Genomic DNA, 19,763 nt, shown 5'->3' on the forward strand with positions numbered 1-19,763 from the left:
TGAGACACAATCTTTAAATCTCTTAGCACTCTTAAAATCCATGACATCCATATACATCAACTATGAACATTTATTTTTCAATTTCATCATAATCGGTTTGCGGATGATCTGTTTTTGATGAGATTTTTTATAACCAAATAAGAGTCTGCACGACCACAGTACAAGGCAGGCCAAATGATTTTCACGTCTCAGCAACAAGAACTATCAGCAGAAAAACATAAGTTTTTCACTTGGTCTTGACAAATTAACTCTAAATAGCTGAAGAACTAAAGTAGCTGAGAACACCATCAGCACTAAATGAGCTATTTTCTGCAACTCATTCAAATCTAACCTAAAAAACACCTGATCGGTAATTATAACTCATTCATACATACTCACGATATAACGACGTTTCTGATTGGATTTGCGCCCTTTTTTGCTGGTCATAAATACCGTTTATGACCATTAGGCAGGCCATAAACAAGCTGCGTCACGCAGCGTTGGAACCCAATTAACGCGATCCACGATTTGCTAGTGTTGCATACACGCGCATGTCACCGCGCCCATCACACGCGGAGAGCAAGAGATGAACGCGTTGACTCCCGGCCGTTGACCTCACGAGCTGCTTCCTGCAAGTAGGCCTACTCATTTTCTCCCTATTTTTGAAGGAAAACGGTATGAAAATGTTATTTAAACTTGTAAATTTTATTTTTTTCATTTGTTTTGGATTGCTAACAATGTTCAGAATGTTGGGTATGTATGAACGGGGTTCATTCATAGGATTTCGGGCATGATCGTTGAAACAACGATCATGCCCTCAATCCTATGAATGAACCCCTAAATCCTGAGCAGCATGGATCTTGCCCAATTGTTTTTATTTGTTTTACACATACGAACCAAATTATCGCGTCATTGCGTTCAGTCACAAAGGTTCATTATGTAAAAAGAGACTGTTTTAAACCGTATTAAAAGTTGCCTCTGAGTCAATAAGAGTCAACTCTCAAACAAACATGGGAATATAAAAATGGTTATGGATTATGTTACTGTTATGGATGCATATGCAACTGTAAAACGGCCTCATTTCTTCACAATTAAACATTTTGACTGAACGCAATGATTTGTGACGCTATAAATTGGTCCACATGTGTAAAACATTTAGGGCTACATATCTTTTTACATTTTTACATTTTGTAAAATATTTGTCGGTTTATTTTAAAAAGCATAAGGGGGAACTTATAGGTTGTGACCCTATATTTCTTATTTGTATTTATCACATTACTTTGTTACTTACTTTTGATAATCTAAATGATATACTGATATTACTTATTTTGATGTGTGGCGTAAAAAACAGAACTGAATTGAACTAAACTGAACAAGGAGAATAACAAATGCTATAGAATGCGTAGGTCAGATATAACTCTAGATCATGTTATAATCACCTTAGGGGTTTTTCTTTTCATGTCTGGTTTCGAAATACACAGTATTCTGTATTTGACGGCCCAATTAACTTTACCTACACAAACCCCTGACAGGTCTCAAGAAACCACCCATTCAATACAATGATAATAATGACGATTTATTATAACGCCGGTATCCGCCTTTCGACGCACAATGGCGCTTGACACAACACGTTCAAAAGATCTTAAAAAAGTATATCAACATGGTGAGTTCATAAGAAAAAACAGTCAAATATTAAAAGAATGCCTCATTGAACAGGTGGGTCTTAAGTCCAGATTTGAAAGTTGTGATATTGTCACATGTTCTTAGTGTTACAAGGCAGTGTGTTCCATAGCTTAGGTGCACCAACTTCGAAGGATCTATCTCCCCATAGGGTTATTGTGCGAAGTTATTGAGGCGTCCACTGTCCGTTGATCTCAATCCAGCTTTATTTATCAACTAGATTACTCAAATAGAGAGGTGTCTGACCATGGATGCATTTGAACAAGATCAAGCAAATTTTGAATGACACTCGTTGTTTAACAGGTAGCCAATGTAAGTCAGCTAAAACAGGTGTGATGTGGGCAGACTTTTTGGTGAGAGTTACGATGCGTGCAGCCATGTTTTGTAGTCCATGGAGCCTATTTAGTTGCGTATCTGGCAGACCATTGAGGAGAGCATTATTTCCATCGATTCTTGATGTCACAAGAATTTTGGTGTGACTGATATGGACAGTAATTCAGGTGTGATCTCTTTCACATTAAGTCAGCAGAATTATCGGTATTGCATATTTTTCTGGTTTCTATGAGAGTCTGGTAGTGTCACCCAGTAGTTTCTCTCCCTTTTGATATTGTAGTTACATGTGCTATAGCACAGACTAAATACGATAGGTTGTAATTAAAAATGGCGAAAAGTTTTGCATACAATGAACATGGGCTTTAAATCACCCCGTATGAACGAGGACTATTATTCAAGACCTGTTATGAATAATGCCCTACTTACCACCATGCAAACGCGGTCCAGTAAAGTCAAAGCCCCAAATGACTTGGCCGAATTGTGTTGCCACACTTTACGCTCATTTTAACGAGAACATAAGACAGACCACTGTACCTCAAGTAAGGATGTACATCTCACTTCGAGGGTCAGGTTATGAAATATCGTGATTTTTATTCACTATTATGAAAATATTGTAATATATAATATTCCCAAACTTGGTATTTAAAGGAGTATTTCGCGATCCTAGCATCCTCTTTTTATGACATTTACCAGTACATATCCACGAAAAAAGCCTATTCCCAAAATTTAAGTTGGTTCCGTTTTAGCGTTAGCGAGTTATGCATGATTATGTGTATTACACTGCTCCATAGACAATGCGCTGTAATTTCGTTCTGGTATACCAGAACGAAATTCAAATTTCACGATATCTTTCCTAAAAGAATCAATCTGCAAGAAATATTTTGTACATAAACATTATGTAGCCAGAGGTTTCCAGTGATATAAAAATCTCAACTTTTTTTGAGAAAAGTGGGGGATGAGGCTGTGGATCACGAAATGCCCTTTTAAGTTGAATCTATACAATGCGTATATATCCGAGATTTGACAAATGTGTGTGGGAGAACTCATCTTATGACGTGACAAGCTACCAGACTATAGACGTATTCTTCCGCTGCATCACAAGCCTCTTTTTAATTTCCTTCAATTTTGTATGTATACTGTAATACTTTATAATTGCACAACTTATTCTGATGGTTTGCAAGATTACAATGTCTTATTAAAGATCGGCCTATCATACCACATAAACATTTTATTAATTCAGTAGCAATTTAACATCGCATATTTTATGTATGGCGATATTAGATATCTGTAAAACAACAACCAATTAAACAAATAAGGAATAACATATTATCAACTTAATATCAACTCAAATCAACTTTGAATATTTCAAAATCACAGTCAAATATGAATAATATCATAATGCATTTTGGATTTTAGTTTGACAAAACCAAGTGAATATTTGGTACTCACTACAATATTTCGTCCTACTCGTCGGAGGACTTCATCAGGTATGACTGATATGGTCATCTGATCCACTTTCCCGGGAAACAAGTTTTGAAGTCTGCAAAAGAGACTAAGCAACTCCGGAAACCACTCAAACTTGTTTCCCGGGAAAGTGGATCAGATATCAGTCATACCTGATGAAGTCGTCCCACGAGTAGGACGAAATATTGTAGTGAGTACCAAATATTCACTTGGTTTTGTCAAACTAAAATCCAAAATGTCTATTTACTGAACAAACCTGATGAATCTATTCAACGATAATATCATATGCATTTTTGTAATATCGCTTATCTTCTCCAGAATGGAGCAGTTCTCCCATTTTCATTGTTCACCTTGCACTGTGATTTTATCAAACACATCACTCTGCTTGGACGATGTAAGGTTATATATATTAAATAATTGCATCAGTCTTTCTCGGTCCTAACGATGTAACAAGCGTTTTGAAAATATCTTTTTAACATATTAATTCAATATAGGCTATATTGATACTCACTACATTTTTTGAATATCAACTATATTGTCAATGCAATTCAATATAACATGATGTACATGTCGAATCACTAAGACTCCGCATAGAATGGGTATATAAAGTGTGATAACCTGCAATCAATTTAAGATAACACTCACAAATTGTTACCTTTGTGTTTTTAAACGAGCTTCTGATTAATTTAAAAAGTAAATTAATTTTATTGCTTTATATAAGGTACGTATTGAAGTCAATTTGTTCTAGGTAATTGGGTACAATTCAGCAATTATGTCATTTGTGCAATATGAAAATTTAAATTTCCTGTTTGTTTAACAATGGTTGTCAAATTTCTGCCACCTTGCCAAACATGTATCGAAACAAATACTGCACTTAGGTTTTTGAATACAAATATAATTTCCTGACAAGTTTGTTTAAAGAAATCTTGCTATGGTTAATTTATACGCTTGAAAGATAATATAAAAATTGTTAATAAAATATGTAAAGCGTGGCTTTGTGTGTGAATTTATAAGAAGCAAAACGTTTAGCATTCTTGATATTTTTGTCGATATTTGACACATATTTTATCGCGAAAGATGGATGAAGAACACGTTTTTAAGCAAACGCTCGGAAAACACATTTAGTTATCAATCAAGTAATACAGTAAAGACATGCATGTGTTACACCTGATTTGGTTAAGCATATGGTACAATAAATATTCTTTAGCGAGGGTTTAAAAATATCAGAAAAAATAGAATGATATCAAATAAAATAGAGTAAGGTAAGAATGTCCGCATGGTAAACGCACAATAATAACTTCAATTTGATGAGTTAGAATTTCTTTTGTAGCTACACCTTGCTTGATTAGGGTATGTGTATATGTGTCGGGGGTGTGCGGAGGTGGGGTGTGCTGGGTTTGTTTTCTGTCTGTATGGGGGGTGTGTGTGGGGGTGTGTTGGGGTGTGTGTGTGTGTCTTATTGTCTGAGCCTTAATTTAGTCCGTGTTCTAATTATTTAGATGGTGAAATCATATTTTTATACTCAACCATGCTATTGCACCCATTCACATTTATGTAAATATAACTTTTAGATAATATATACTTATGTTACAGTGTATAGCTCAGTTGACAGTTTTAAACAACATCTCGAAATTAACCTGAGGATATTTATGCAACCATAAAAACTATTTTTCATGTGCTGCTAACTCAGCGACTTAAAAAGAGTGTCTTCCCGCCTAAGTCTACTCGTCCGCACATTGCAACACATAAAACACAGCAGATTATCTGAAACACCAATATTTTGATAGCCTTCCAGCTATCACCATGGCTTTTACCACAAGTTAGTTCAAGAGACGCAGCATACGTCGTTTTCTGAAAACAAACCATTGATAGCCTGAGGCGTAAATCTTGATACACGAACGCCATACAGCATCATAAGAATACAAAACTGTAACATGGTACAATTATTGTGATACCTTCATGACTGTTGGTGTTAAAATTTAATGCCATATTTGTGCAGACATTGCATAAAGCTTGGATTCAAGCAAAGGTTTTGAAAACAAAAGTAAAGATGGATTTCCTTCTTTGAAAAACATAACTTAGAGATTACTTTTTGATCGGGCAAAGCAAAATTTTAAACTTTTAGTTCATATCATTTCAACGGGATTAAAGGAAATTTGTTTTGCCCGCGCAACCACTTAAAAGTTTAATATTTATTTCTGCTTTTACCTTATAAATGTGCACATTTGCATGTTTCCTATTGCCAAACATTCTCCATATTTACGGGGGATATAATTTGATTAATTGCGATTATCTTTCATGTTCTAGCTAATCCAATAATAGCTAGATAGATCGTAGATATCGCTTGGCTGCGATCGTCCTACTTCCGTTGATCGTATTTTGTTTCAAGCAAGTTCAGGGGTGTTATGTAACTTTTATTTGTTTCGAGGAAATTACATTTATATGTGCGTGGGGTGTGATGGGGGTCGGTGTGAGACTGGTAACGAGTCGTGCCACGGCCTTTCTAATATGAAATTACTCGACCTTTTCCAATCTTCCCCATAGATATTATACAGTGAGTCTTTTTACTTAATTCGAAAAAAAAAATCATGAGAATGACTGGGCCGGATATCATGAAATATGGGTCGACTCGTTACAATTGGGGGTGTTTGTGTATGGGTGGGGGTAGGGGTGAGGGGTGGATGAGTAGTTGAAGGTGTGGTGTTGTATTGGACTGGGGTTGACGTTAGTATGTAGACATTATAGCCACCAGTGACCCCGGGCCAGTGATCAGTCACAAATTATCTTGCAAATAGACCCTGTATGTGGTAAACACACTGTGGAATGGGTTTTGCAAATAATGGAGATTGTTACACGAATTTATGATCATTGAAGGTTATCTGACACCTAATTGCACATAAAATAACCGACCCATGTTACAATGTAATACCAAAAAATATAATAAGACACGTTAATATACCAAAATAAATTTATGCAAATTTATACATAGAAAAAAGCACGTTTTCATCAATGTTAATTTTCAAATATCTACTATGTCTACATATTTAGCAGTGAAGAATGTCAATTTATTTTCTGATTTTTGAAATCTGAAAAGTGCAACTCTTCTAGTTTTTGAAAATCAAGACTACTTAAGGGTAAAATTGTGATCACACTTTCAAATTAACTACTAAAGAAAACAATTAGCAAAATTTTACTGTTATTATAGGTATTATACTTCACATTTTTTTCATTTTCCATTCAACCCTTTGCAAGCCGTTGGTAGACTACGCCTGTTCAAACACATTACCTATTGAATTGTTTGGAAATGTACCTCCTAGATATATCGTTTTCAACGGCTAAAATATGGATTCCTTGCAAGTTGTTTCTCCCCATGGAGAGTTCGTACCCTTGTGCGACGGAATAATCGTCAAGTCATGTTGTTATTTTTACATCAGGTCAAATAAATCAAAAAAGGATAAGACGTCATGTGAAATCAGTTACTGACAGTACGATTCAAGAACTCTAAAATATAACAAATACTAATAACAATTTGTGAGAAAAACATAACATCCAGTTCGAAACTTATTAATACACCATAACGCTTTATGGGTCTTTATTATGTTACACATGTTTTATAGTCCTTGTATTTTAAGCTAGAGGATAATGTCCTATACTGACTCACTTAGTCCTACGGAAAGCAAGCCGATGGTAAGATACGCCTGTCCAAACAAATTAATTAGAGTTTGCAAATTAATGTACCACCTCTTTCTATTTATCCATCGGCTAAGATATTCATCACTTGCAAGTTGTTGCACCGATCGCCTGATTGGAAATTTCACGCTCTTGTGTAGCTGAATAAGCATCAAATAATATTTAGCTATGTATATTTTAAGTATACAGGGTGTCCCAAAAAAATTGCCAAACAAAATAAAAATCTCATTGACATGTGCGCCACTAATGTGCATTATGTTCAATGATCCTTTAAAATGAAATGAAGTGATTTGACGCGTGTATGTAATCACTCATTTTTTCGCCTCTCAGTCAACATTTTTAGATTCTGATCAATATTTCTCAACTTATGTCCAAATTCATTTACTCGGTATTTTTTCTGGGACACCCTGCATACTATGCATAATGAAGTGAATGCAAAGGATATTTAAGTCAGGTAATTGGGACAAATTGTCATTTTGTTCTTTCTCAATTAGAATTAATACAAATAAATCTACTAGAGCACAGCCCCACACTCATCACTACCCCATACCCCAGATACCTCCACACAAGCTAATGCACCGCACATGAAACAAAGAAGGATAACATTCACAACCATACCCAAGCTCAAGATCACATAGTCAAATTTACATCTAAAAGCACACGCGCACTTTGTAATAGTAATATCTAACTAAATACAAGTCAAACAGCAATGAATTTATTCATTTTTAAGAAATGATACGAATCTGTCAATGTTTATGAAAAGAGTACTTGATTATGTAAAATTATTTGTGGATAATTTGCATAATACTCTTTTCATAAATGTTGGCAGATTCGTATATAATACCTGCCTTTCTTTTAAAAAGTGAATAATTTCATGGCTGTTTAACTTGTATTTATTAACACATGCGTCGCACACACATTATACCCTTTCAATAGTTTTAACAATATTGAGAATAGAAAGTATTGATGCAAGTATATGGTTCAAACTCAGTAATGATGGACTCTATTACAATCCTCATGTCCGATCACAATATAATTCTCTTTTTAATCAGGTGAAGTAGGGATCATTGACCACGAATAACACTATACCTTTTGTGACCTTGCCATTCCTCAATATTGGGTAGTTTCATGATACCTTTTCTGTGCCAGAATCCAGGACAAACAAAAATTCACACAAAATTCCCGCCAAATTTGTGCCTGGCTTAAAACGTTCTCAATTGAAGCGTTGCAACTTTATATTCATCAACAGCAAGAAAATATGTTTCCATGAGTACAAACATGCCTTTTATTGGTCTAATCGTTCCTAATAGAGAAATTGAAATTTCTAGATTAATTTAGAGACTGTAATTTTGGCGTAATAAATGTAAATCAGTATGGAACGGAATACCGGTTGTCCCTTAAGGCTAAGAAAGGTATCGCTATACTATCGTTAACTGCACGTCCTATTGATTGTCATGGCAGTAATGTGATATTATCAGTTACAATAAGGGTTTAAATTAAGGTGCAACTTTGGATTGAAAACGTTTAAATGAGTGCGAGAATGTATAGCGCATACAATGAATTTATAAACAGTGGGATATTTATGACAAAACAAGTTTTCAGGCATTGGTTGGGACAATGGCAGTTGTATATTTACTTAATGTGGAAGCGAACCTGATACAAATAAATTTAAAATAAACTTTGGGATTTATATAGCGCATTTGTCCAGAGGTTTCACATCTCTGTAATTTCGGTGCCACTGGTGAATCATCAGAATCAGGTCGCATCAACTAGGCCGGTTGCTGCCGAACCCGGCGCAAACCTATTCGCACTTAGATTGTAACAACCTTATCTGTGCAAGTCCACAAATTCCATAGGGTGAAGGAAGTTTTTAACAACCAAACAACTAATCACCGATTTTGAAAGCAGGATGAAACCGGAGATCCCGGAGAAAACCTGCTAGAGCGAGCATAGATTGTGATAAACCAAGTTCACATTCAGTCCTTGGGAACGGTCGGGGCTTGAACCCAGGACGCCAGTGGTGCAAGACGTGGAAACAACCGACTCGCTTCCCCTGATAACTATCAACTGGCATTTCATATATAGTTAAACATCGTGTATTAAAATACACTAAGCCAAAAAAAAAAAAGAAACTTATAATTTTTCAAAAGGCCATATCTTAAAATCCTGTCCATCAAAATTTTCTAAAACAAGAGTAAGTATACACATAGAACAGTTTACGCGATAACGCACCAAAATCGTATACGATAAACTTAGGCTAACTAACTTGACAAAATGTGGTCGCACGGCATTGTCCTAATCCAAAAACTGTGATACATTACGAGTAAAAGATGCGAAGTTTGTGATGATGTTTTCTTGCAAATATCCTATGGTTTTTGGGTCAAAATACATTCATAACGATTGCATATTGACTATTTCATCATTTAACAAGGAAAAGAGTTAAATCTAAAATTTTTAAAAAGTCGTACATTGTGGTTGGTTAGAGGGGAGCGATGTTTGCACTCTAATATTGAGACAAATAAAGCTGCCACACACGAGGAATGGTATGGGTTGATGCCTGACATAAGGAGTGGCATTTCTGCCCCATGTTCATAATCTTTCTTGGGAGGGGGAAAACGTTCAAAACGTTCGTTTTGATCAATTATTGGCCTTAGTTAAAGAACGGCATAAGGAATTATAGATTAAATTATTTGCTTCCTTAAGGGAGGTGTAATGAGCGAACCGTGGTTTGGATTCCAGAGGGAGGGTGTCTGTAAGAGGCACAGCCATCAGAAAATGAATAACTGAGATCGCGCGCCAAATAAACTTACTGCAGAAATTTTCCAAGTCTTTAAAAAAATAGGCATAGGTGGGAATCGAACCCGGCACCTTCCGGTTCTGAATCAACGGATAGTATCACTAAGCCAACTTTCTATCTGCCCTAAAACCTGTGATATTAATTCTTGATAATGCTTAACGGAAAAAAATCAATACTAATGTACGATGTCATTCAAAATCAAATAGAAATCCCACAACTAAAGTAGCAATCGATAAATCTGCTCACTCAATCATCAAATAATCAATCGAAAAAAATAAATAAATAAATAAATAAATGAATAAATAAATAAATAAATAAATAAATGTGTCCGTTCTCTCGAGCCCCAAAACGTCATTAAATAAATAAGTAAAATGAATAAATAAATAAATAAATAAATAAATAAATAAATAAATAAATAAATAAATAAATAAATAAATAAATAAATAAATAAATACATAATACAAAAAGAAATTATAAATAAGTTTTTCTAGGCCCTAACGTTGGAAAAATAAAGCAGCATAAGAAAAGTGACAGACGCACGGTTTCGAACAAGCGACGCCAAGAACAGCAACTTAGAAACCTCAACGCCTTAGACCGCTAGGCCATAGAATCACACAGTTTCTTCGATTTCAAAGAAATGTATTAACCTTTAACGTTACGCAATATTGTCACATTACACGGGCACATGTCTGCGGGTAAAGATACTGCATGATAGAAAGGCGCATAAATAATCGAAGGGTCTATCCCTGAAGTTGATGGTCATTGACATGTAACCAATTCTTTGTATACCAGTGATATACCAGCTACAGTCAACATATAAAAAGAAGTATATTGTTAGGCGTAGACGCAATCATCAATGCGGGAAGTATAAAACCATAGTCGCCACTCGTGCACTTGTTTGAGTCCACGGGCATTCCAAAAACAGCCTTCAACCCTGAAATCAGAGGTCGGTTTTGGGTTGTTACATGCAAATACAAACTAAATATATCATGAAAAAACCCACCAAGAGGACTACGAGACTTATTCAGAGCCAATCTACATTCTGTTATTTACAAAAGCCGACGATCAAAGTGAAATTATAAAAGGAGCAAGACCAGATATCAAAGTTAAATCACGGTAAGCCTAAAATCGCATCGAAAACGCCAAAATGCAGTCACAAAATTTATAATATTACTAAATCACCTAAACGAATTGTAACGTAGGTATGCTGAAAAGAGTTGTATTAGCAATAAAAAAGTATGTGCAAAAAGATTTGTCTTTGGCATGTCGCTTTTTTGAAATATCACCAAAAATATCAAATTTTGGAAAAACGCCCCAAAATTTAAAACAAACACGAACCTTCCAAAATAAATATATATTAACTTTTGGCGGCCAGGTCACTACCTGTCGCTGTGATTTGGGGTAACTCGTTGCTTCCCTTCTCCAGATACCTGTACTTCAAGGTCGCTCATACCCCACGCCTTAATCCATTTCTAATATGATATATTTATTAATATTAAAGAGTACATTGTATAATGAAATGGTTAAAACTGAAAAAAGTTGGCTCCTGCCATCTTACTACCTTAAAGGAACCATTCTAGATGCCATCGTTAGTTGGTTGCCCCATTTAAATGTTAAAACAATGAGATTTCCACACCAATATTGTGTTCAAACAAATTCGGAAATGCCAACTGAATATAACACCATTTTGAGAAAAAAACAATTCGCATTTTTTACAGCCCATTAAGTTTTAATAAAATTCCATGACTATATACTTCAAATGGATACTCGCAACACCCACAGAATGCGATGTTTTAACCCCTTAGAGGGTGCCAATAATTTCTTTCTCGAATAACCCAATAATGCAGAATATCAAATATATACATACTCTTTGATGCAACTATGCAGTAGCTTCTAACAATAGAGTTAGCACTACTGCATAGCGTAGCACGGCATAACACGGCGATTGACGTTGAGGAAATGTTTCGTCTATGCACCCAGACTCTTTTGTCTTCTTGTCTCTATAAAACTATAACTTCCATCATTATTTTGTTCATCACGTGCAAACATGCCCGAAGGCTTCATATTCCTTTCTTTCACATTTCAACTATATGAAAACACTTTTGATCGTTAAGAAAATCTATGTGTTAATATTTTATTGACATCAAACTAAAAAAACCGTTTGTATAGCGGGGACTCATCAAATAACAAAGTATCTTTATTTCTACTGGATATTGAATGAAATTTATAAATTAATATTTTTATTTAGGTTATATTCATATTTTTAACAGTTATTCAACATGCTTTAAAGAAGATGAGATTCATTGTTAATCGAGAATATTTGAAACATTTGTATTGTTTGCCCATCTTCTGACAGGGTTCCATCGGCTTTGATGAATATCTCGCATCACATCTTTATGGCGACAGTAATGGTGTTCAATACTACCCTCCCATCTCCCTTTAACCTATATTATTTTCCAGATTTGCTGAAAATATACTGTTTCACTTATAAGACAATAAATACAGTAAAAACAGACAGCGTTTATTTTTTTTCTAAACTCATACATCACTGAAGCGCTCTTGACAGCCAGTAAAGAGACTGTTCTGATATGCGCCTGCCTTCATTCCTGTAGCGTGGAACATGACACATACCTTTCCCGCGCATCTCTTCTATCTCGTCGTTTCTCATACTATTTTCAATATTTGCAAACTGTCAGGGAGGCTTCTTCCATCATATGCAAATGCATGGATCGAACTACGTATTCCTTCTATACCGTCAAGACATCTGACATATCTGTTGGTGTTCTGTTGAGTATGCTGTGGTGGTCTGTTTTCATCTATTTTGTTCTCTTTGCCTGTTTTGTCAATTGTGTTTGATTTACTGGTTTCTTTTAACTATTGGGTTTGTCCATTATTGCTTAACTCATAATAAATGAATGAGTAAAGAAAATTGTATTTAACTCTTACAAATTCCTGTTGTCGATTAGTTCACACGTGCTGATGATAAACAATTCTCGCTATTCGCAATAAGGGCGCCGCCAGCGGTTTGCGATGTAATCGTGATGTATCATGGGAAAATCGTGATGTATCATGGGAAAAGGTCGACATCAAGTCCGACCAATAAAATATTACCATGCAATATTACATTACGCAAATCATTAATTGTACATTTCAAATATTATTGTAGTTTATCGATTCGCGTGTAACACCTTTATTTTGACAAACTAAAAAATATTGTCACGTGTTCCATGTAATAGCATGGTAATATTCGAATTGCGCGGACTTGGATGTCGACCTTTCCCATGATACATCACGATTACATCGCAAACCGCTGGCGGCGCCCTTATTGCGAATAGCGAGAATTTCTAATAGTTAAGAAGGTACTACACCCCTGCCCAATTTTGTGACTAATTTTGCACTTTTCTCAAAAATTATAGCGCATTGGTGACAAGTAAGATATGTATATTATAGGGACAAGGACAACAACTACTGCACTGGAAATTTTTATTTCAGCACAGACAACTGTTGTGGAGTTACAGTCAAAAATGAGGGAAAACCAATATTTGATCAATAAATCAATAACTACTTGCTTTGAGTTGCTGAATTTTTAGTACAGTAGTTGTATTCCCTGCCCCTATAATATACATATCTTACTTGTCACCAATTTGCTATAATTTTTGAGAAAAATGCAAAAATAGGCACAAAATTGACCAGGGGTGTAGTACCCCCTTAAACTGACTTTCAGCACAACAAATTCATCTAACCGTGATGTGGGAAACGAATCTTTACCATGAGAGGTCCTATAATAACTTGTCCCTTTGTTCACCATTTAATTGCCAACAAAAGGTAAGTAAACACAACATCATAGACCTTCTTATGATGAAGATGTATGTCACACATCAAAAATTCAAGATTAGTTGAACTTGTCGTGTTGAAAGTCAGTATAAACTGTTAGATAATCATATTGATCCTATAGTAAGTTAGAAAATTGGTATATTATTATACTTAATTAAGAGAATAAGAAGGCATTCCTGATTTATAAATGATATTAAAACATATCTAAGATACTCATCAAGATCAATAACATCAGTTTGAAAAAGGCTTAGCGACCGCAAGCCGAAAGCTCACGTAAGTGAACATTTTTGTTGTGAGAATAGTCATAAATTCATCAATACATAAGATGTTGCACTTGTCTAATATTTGCTTTTTCCTAGTATTTCATCATACATTTTTAACCTTTTCAAAATAATGAGAACTCACACTAATGACATAACCACGCTTTATTGAACTTTTAAATAATTGAAGTCAAATTGTAATTATCCATCCAAATACTGTCCCGGCGTGAACATGGTACAGGGTGTCCCTGAAAGAACTGTATCGTCGGAAACTTAATTGTTTGGCTATTTTTACGCCACACCTAAACAAAACTAATTAACTGGTGTGGTTGACGAATAAATCAGCTATTACATACTTTTTGAATTTTTACACTTGACCACACCATTCTTGAAATATAAGAATTTCACGAAACTCCCTCATATTCAAACCTTTCCACGGATTCAAACATCAATCGATGATTTGTATTCGAAGTGCTAATCACTGCGCATCATCAGCTCATGAGGCGTCTATTGTCATTGATAGATATTTGACTCCGAGGAAGGGATTGAAAATAAGGTAGTTTCGTAAAAACTCAAAAACGGGAGTGGTCAAATGTCAAAATTCAAAAAGTATGTGATAGCTGATATATTCCTCAGCCACATCAATTATTTAGTTATGTTTGGTTTATGCGTTTAAAGAACTCAATAAAATCAGTTTCCGACAGTTTTTTCAGGGACACCCTGTATTTGTTAGGAACGGTACAGTAGTCACTGCTAATGAGAGCTCCTCTCAGTAAAGCAGGAAATGAAATGTTTAAGTCGACGTCAATATGAGAAGAAGAACAACGGAGAGATGGATATTATTTGCAGGTATAACCTCATTGACAAAAAATGGAATCTGATATCGTTAAAGCTATAATTGAAAAAAATGATTAAAATTTTAAGCTGAAATAACTCTGCGTGGAAATTCAATAAAATAAACACATTAATATGATTTAATTAAAACTCTAACGTTAATTAACTTTCATTTTCATACCCAAGTCCTTGGTAATTATCTCATCTTCGGTTAGGAGAAAAATCCTAAAGATCATCCTTCACCCACCAATGTAGTCAATTCAATAAGTAAATCACGAACGCGTGTGTACTTGATATTTGAATCTAGTCCTTAGCGATTGTAGGTGATACAGATTCTAATGTCTACCACATGTACTATAAATGATGGAATAACATGGATGAATTTCGACGGTAAGTGTACAAATCCCACTTGGTCCTTTTATGGTAAAGGACCCCAACTTCCTTTTACTTTAATATGAAGAAACTTCCTTACGCATTGGTTATTAATGCATTTCTTGTATTAATTTCCCATGACAAAATGATGCAAACAATACAAAGAATAAAAACACATACTTCCTATTGGATTAGTATGCAAAGCTGTGATATTTAAATTAAGAAAAAGTATAAGAGTCTTTTCTAATATATATTTTGCCTGCATCATTGAACGCTGGCGGAAGCGGAATAAATCTTTCATCAGAATGCATAGTACTGGAAGATTTGTATATTGGATTGATATTATTAAACCAAAAAAGAATAAAATGTCTTATCTATCGTAACACAGGACCCAGAGATAGTCAAATATACACCCAAGCCACGTTCTTACACAAAAACAGTCTCGTTTCAGCTCAAATACTGTAAGCGTAAGATTTATTTACACGGATGTTCAATCTAATACATTGAACACATTTGGGCTAATGAAACCAGTTTGTTTTCTTGACTTTACAGTACGTTATCTTTACACCGCTAAATTTAACGACTGTCAAGCAGTTTGGGATTGTTTTTATCCATTCTTAATGATATTCAATCGGACCGTAACCGCTCAGATGGCTCTTACGAATGAAGAGAGTGAAATAAGCCGAGATAAGGGAATACTAGTAAGAGTGTGTGATATCACTAGATAAAGTAAGGTGCGCTCTGAATATCAATTATAGAGAACTAAGCACAATAAAGCAGCTAAAATCGGTGTTCATTAAGCCTGGAAAATATAGGATTACGATTTGTAAGTTACCAATTCTCTCAGGTAGAGTGCTGTAATTATAACGTTTAACGATTTCATTATGACAACATTATTGATCAATTTCTGTTCATAAATTGTCTGGAATTTCCTACAATGGAACACGATAACAATATAATATCTCGTGATATCGTATGTAATAACATGGTTCACAAAACTAAAAGTTGAACGAACAAAGGGAATGATTATATAAGAATGTGCTTTTTTATTGATTGTCATGTGTTTAGTTATATATTGGGAAAAACACTTTGCTTGTTTTTATTTTTGGTGTCAATTAACCTCCAACTTAAGTTTGAATAATATGTGCTATTAAAGCATAGGAATTAAAGCTTTAGCAGTGTTATACAAGGTGCAAAAAATTTGTTGGTAATTTTTTTACTGAATGAAAGAAAATTCCGATGTTATGGTATGAATAATTCGCAAATTGATAGTAAAACACGTGTAAATTAGTTTCAACGTTCCGTTAAACGAAGAGGTAATAATAGAATTAAACATGTACATTTACAATTATGTAACGAATAAAGAGAACAATGAAACATTCTGATCAACTTACACCTGAATCCGTAATGATGTGTACCAGTTCATAATCTGGAAGAATACTTTTGTTAGCATTTATATGATCAAGAGCCATTTCCACAGCAACTTGGATTGTATTTCCTCCTGGCCAAGCCCCAGTCAATGGGTGCAAACCTAACAGGTATAAAGGCTTCTTTTGGGTAATTGTAGCAGGTGAATCCTCTTGAAAAGTCGGAGATAAAATCATCATAAAAATCCATAGAAATAACGTTAATATATGACTTAATCGCATTACTGAAGACGAATATCCATCATTTAGTAAATTAACACCGATGATTATAGAAGGCTTCATTTTGCAAGTGGTTTCATTACACAGTCAGTCGACCATCCACATTACAGCAGCTGCACATGTGTGCGGTTTTACCAGTGCCGGCGTCAACTTGAATTACTAACTCTGAAAGACTTGCTACTACCACACGTATACAGCATCATAAACTCACAATATTATGCCACGCATGCGTTGTTGAAGAGCCACTATTTGACGGGACTTTCCTGGATCTGAGGCATTCAACCTGAAAAACATTGACTTGTTGAAATGTTTTATTTAATTATTGCAAAAGTATTTTAGAAAAGTACACATTTATAAAATTAATAATATTTATAAATAAATCATGTTGATCCAACAAATCTGTTCACATGTCAATTTTGTCACTACTTGCATAGTGATTTTAAAAACAAGTATGCCAGACAATCAGAAAAACACCATAAGTTATGATTAAATAAGCATCGCAGTAAGTGAATAAAAGCGAAATATAATTATATGAAAATCAAAACAATAACATCTGCCAGAATATAGGTTAATACTCCTTAATATCAGATTTCGTCATTTTATTTGCATATTCAGTTTCGCACTCAAATGTCAATAATATCTTTCATATTTTAGTTAATCTTGGTCCTCAGACAAAGATTATGTTTATTATTCTGTCGTACCTTAGATTTTATAAGTATGTTCTTATTGTCGCCTACTATAAGTAATTTAAATGTTCATCAAATGTGTTATTTTCCTTCTCTGCTTAAATATAATGATAAAGTGTAAACATGGCTTTAAAAAAACATTTTTGATGTCTCATGCACATCGGAAATTTGTATCATCCAAATATCGATTTTAGAACGTACAAACATTCCTAGTATTGGTGGAGAAATAATGAAATACTTCACGGGATACCTCACTAATAATGTGTATGACAGGAAGGAATTTTAGTGCACTTGCTGCGCTGGACAACCTGAGGGGAAATCATTGCAGTACTACGTAGATTGGGTTTATTTTTGTCTCCTCATTAAAAATAAATTACTGAAACAAAAACATACACACGATGCAACAAACCCGGAAGACATTCGAATGTAATATAGCTATATACAGTTGATAATGTGAGGAAACTTTTAAGAGGAGGGGGAAAGTATGAAAAACGAGATATTGTGTAGATAATGACAGGAAGATAGAAGAAGAATACGATTAAAAGGCAGAAAGATTGAAAGGAAAAGAGAATGAAATTTTTAACACAATTGGCAAATAATATTATATTACACACATTTGTGTCGAAAATAAGCAAGTAGGAGAGAGCGAAAAAAAAACCATTAAAATAATCTTTCCGTGAATAAATTATCACCAGCAGCACATACTTGTGTAAAGACAATTGCCAGCTCTTTGATAGCTTAATATATTATGAAAGACTAGATTCTCAGCTCTTTTAAATATGTGAGCCAGAAAGGTCTTAATTCTTGCAATCGCCCTCTGATTAGAAACTAAATCTGATTGTAAATGGTCTCTACACGTTTAATGACTTGACAGAGGCGCCGTATTATCAAATAAAGTCGCTAGAAGGATAACATTATTGGTCATTCACATTTATATGCGTAGCTTGTATGAGACGAGTGGACGGCAGAAGCTTTACCGTTTTTCCAGTTTTAGCCATTCAACTAAAATCTACAGGGAACCTCTTAACAATAATACATTGATCAAATAGGAACAGAGTCAAGAAACCCAAACATCGTTTTTATTTTTTCAAAGGTCTTGAGGTTCTTGAGTTTTAAAGACCAATAATATATGAAAACGAAAGTGTCAGGCGTTTCCCACTCCCAATAAAAATCAATGACATTTGGGAGGAAAGGACACCCTTTAAATCAAGCCGTTGGATCTCTGTTACAGAACCCAACCCATTCCGTTTGTGTGTCAGCTTTATTTGTCTCAATATTTGATTACAAATACCGCTAGGTTCTCCCCTCCAATCGACCTTAAAGTCATATATACATCCACCTGGAAACATTAAACGTCATTTAATAGGTTGATAACGTTATAGGTACCTTAGTATGACGCTTGTGCAAACATTATGTTGTTAGCGTTTTTAAACCCAACAAATTTCAACAGCATTGCTCGTAGTTTGATTGTCTGTGATCGTGTAACTCGCAGACAAAGCAAAATCAGGTTTTTAAATCCGTTGTGATTTCATTCAGAGATGTATTTAGTAAGAGCGAGATTCAGCACGGTTGCTTGATGTGATCATTTATTCATTTTTCTAACAAAACATTATATAATGTTCAATTCTAGACCTAAATAATACCATCAGCTATCACACTAATAAACTGTATAATACACATATATTTGTAGCAATTTTTGACATAGATATTTGTTTCTTTATCAAATTATTCAGCTTTTTTGCTCTTTTGCGGTAATTTTAATTGTACAAACTGTAAATTTGTGTTCAAATTGAGGGCGCTATTTACATATACAGCCAGGGCTACGAAATCCCCGGTATCGTGGTACCGGCGTTTCCAGAAAAAAATCAGAGTCGCAGAAAAAAATCAAGACGGGAAAAATAATCTTTAGTATCATTTTTTGAAGCTCTGAAAAATTTCAGGGCTACGAAATCCCCGGTATTGTGATACCGGCGTTCCCAGAAAAAAATCAGAGTCGCAGAAAAAAATCAAGACGGGAAAAATAATCTTTAGTATCATTATTCTGAAGCTCAGAAAATATTCTGTGAACACGATTACTCGTGAAATATTTTGCCAAGGGAAATAATTTCTTTTGTTGCGTATTGTTTTGAAAAAACTTCAACTGTTCATATCTTTGGAACTAAATTAATGTTCAATAACTAGGATTTTG

At 34.6% G+C, this 19,763-nt stretch overlaps 1 protein-coding gene across 1 annotated transcript in view; it reads right to left on the bottom strand.

Annotated features, from left to right (window-relative positions):
* Positions 1 to 17,021, bottom strand: part of LOC140150532 (gamma-aminobutyric acid type B receptor subunit 2-like) — a 219,208-nt gene extending 202,187 nt beyond the window's left edge. The window contains exon 1 of the mRNA XM_072172561.1: positions 16,638 to 17,021. The gene's annotated coding sequence lies outside the window, so the exon portion shown is untranslated. The remainder of the gene's footprint in view (positions 1 to 16,637) is intronic.
* Positions 17,022 to 19,763: the final 2,742 nt, after the last annotated feature.

This window comes from Amphiura filiformis, chromosome 4, assembly GCF_039555335.1.
Source record: "Amphiura filiformis chromosome 4, Afil_fr2py, whole genome shotgun sequence".
In the NCBI taxonomy this organism is placed as follows: domain Eukaryota; kingdom Metazoa; phylum Echinodermata; class Ophiuroidea; order Amphilepidida; family Amphiuridae; genus Amphiura; species Amphiura filiformis.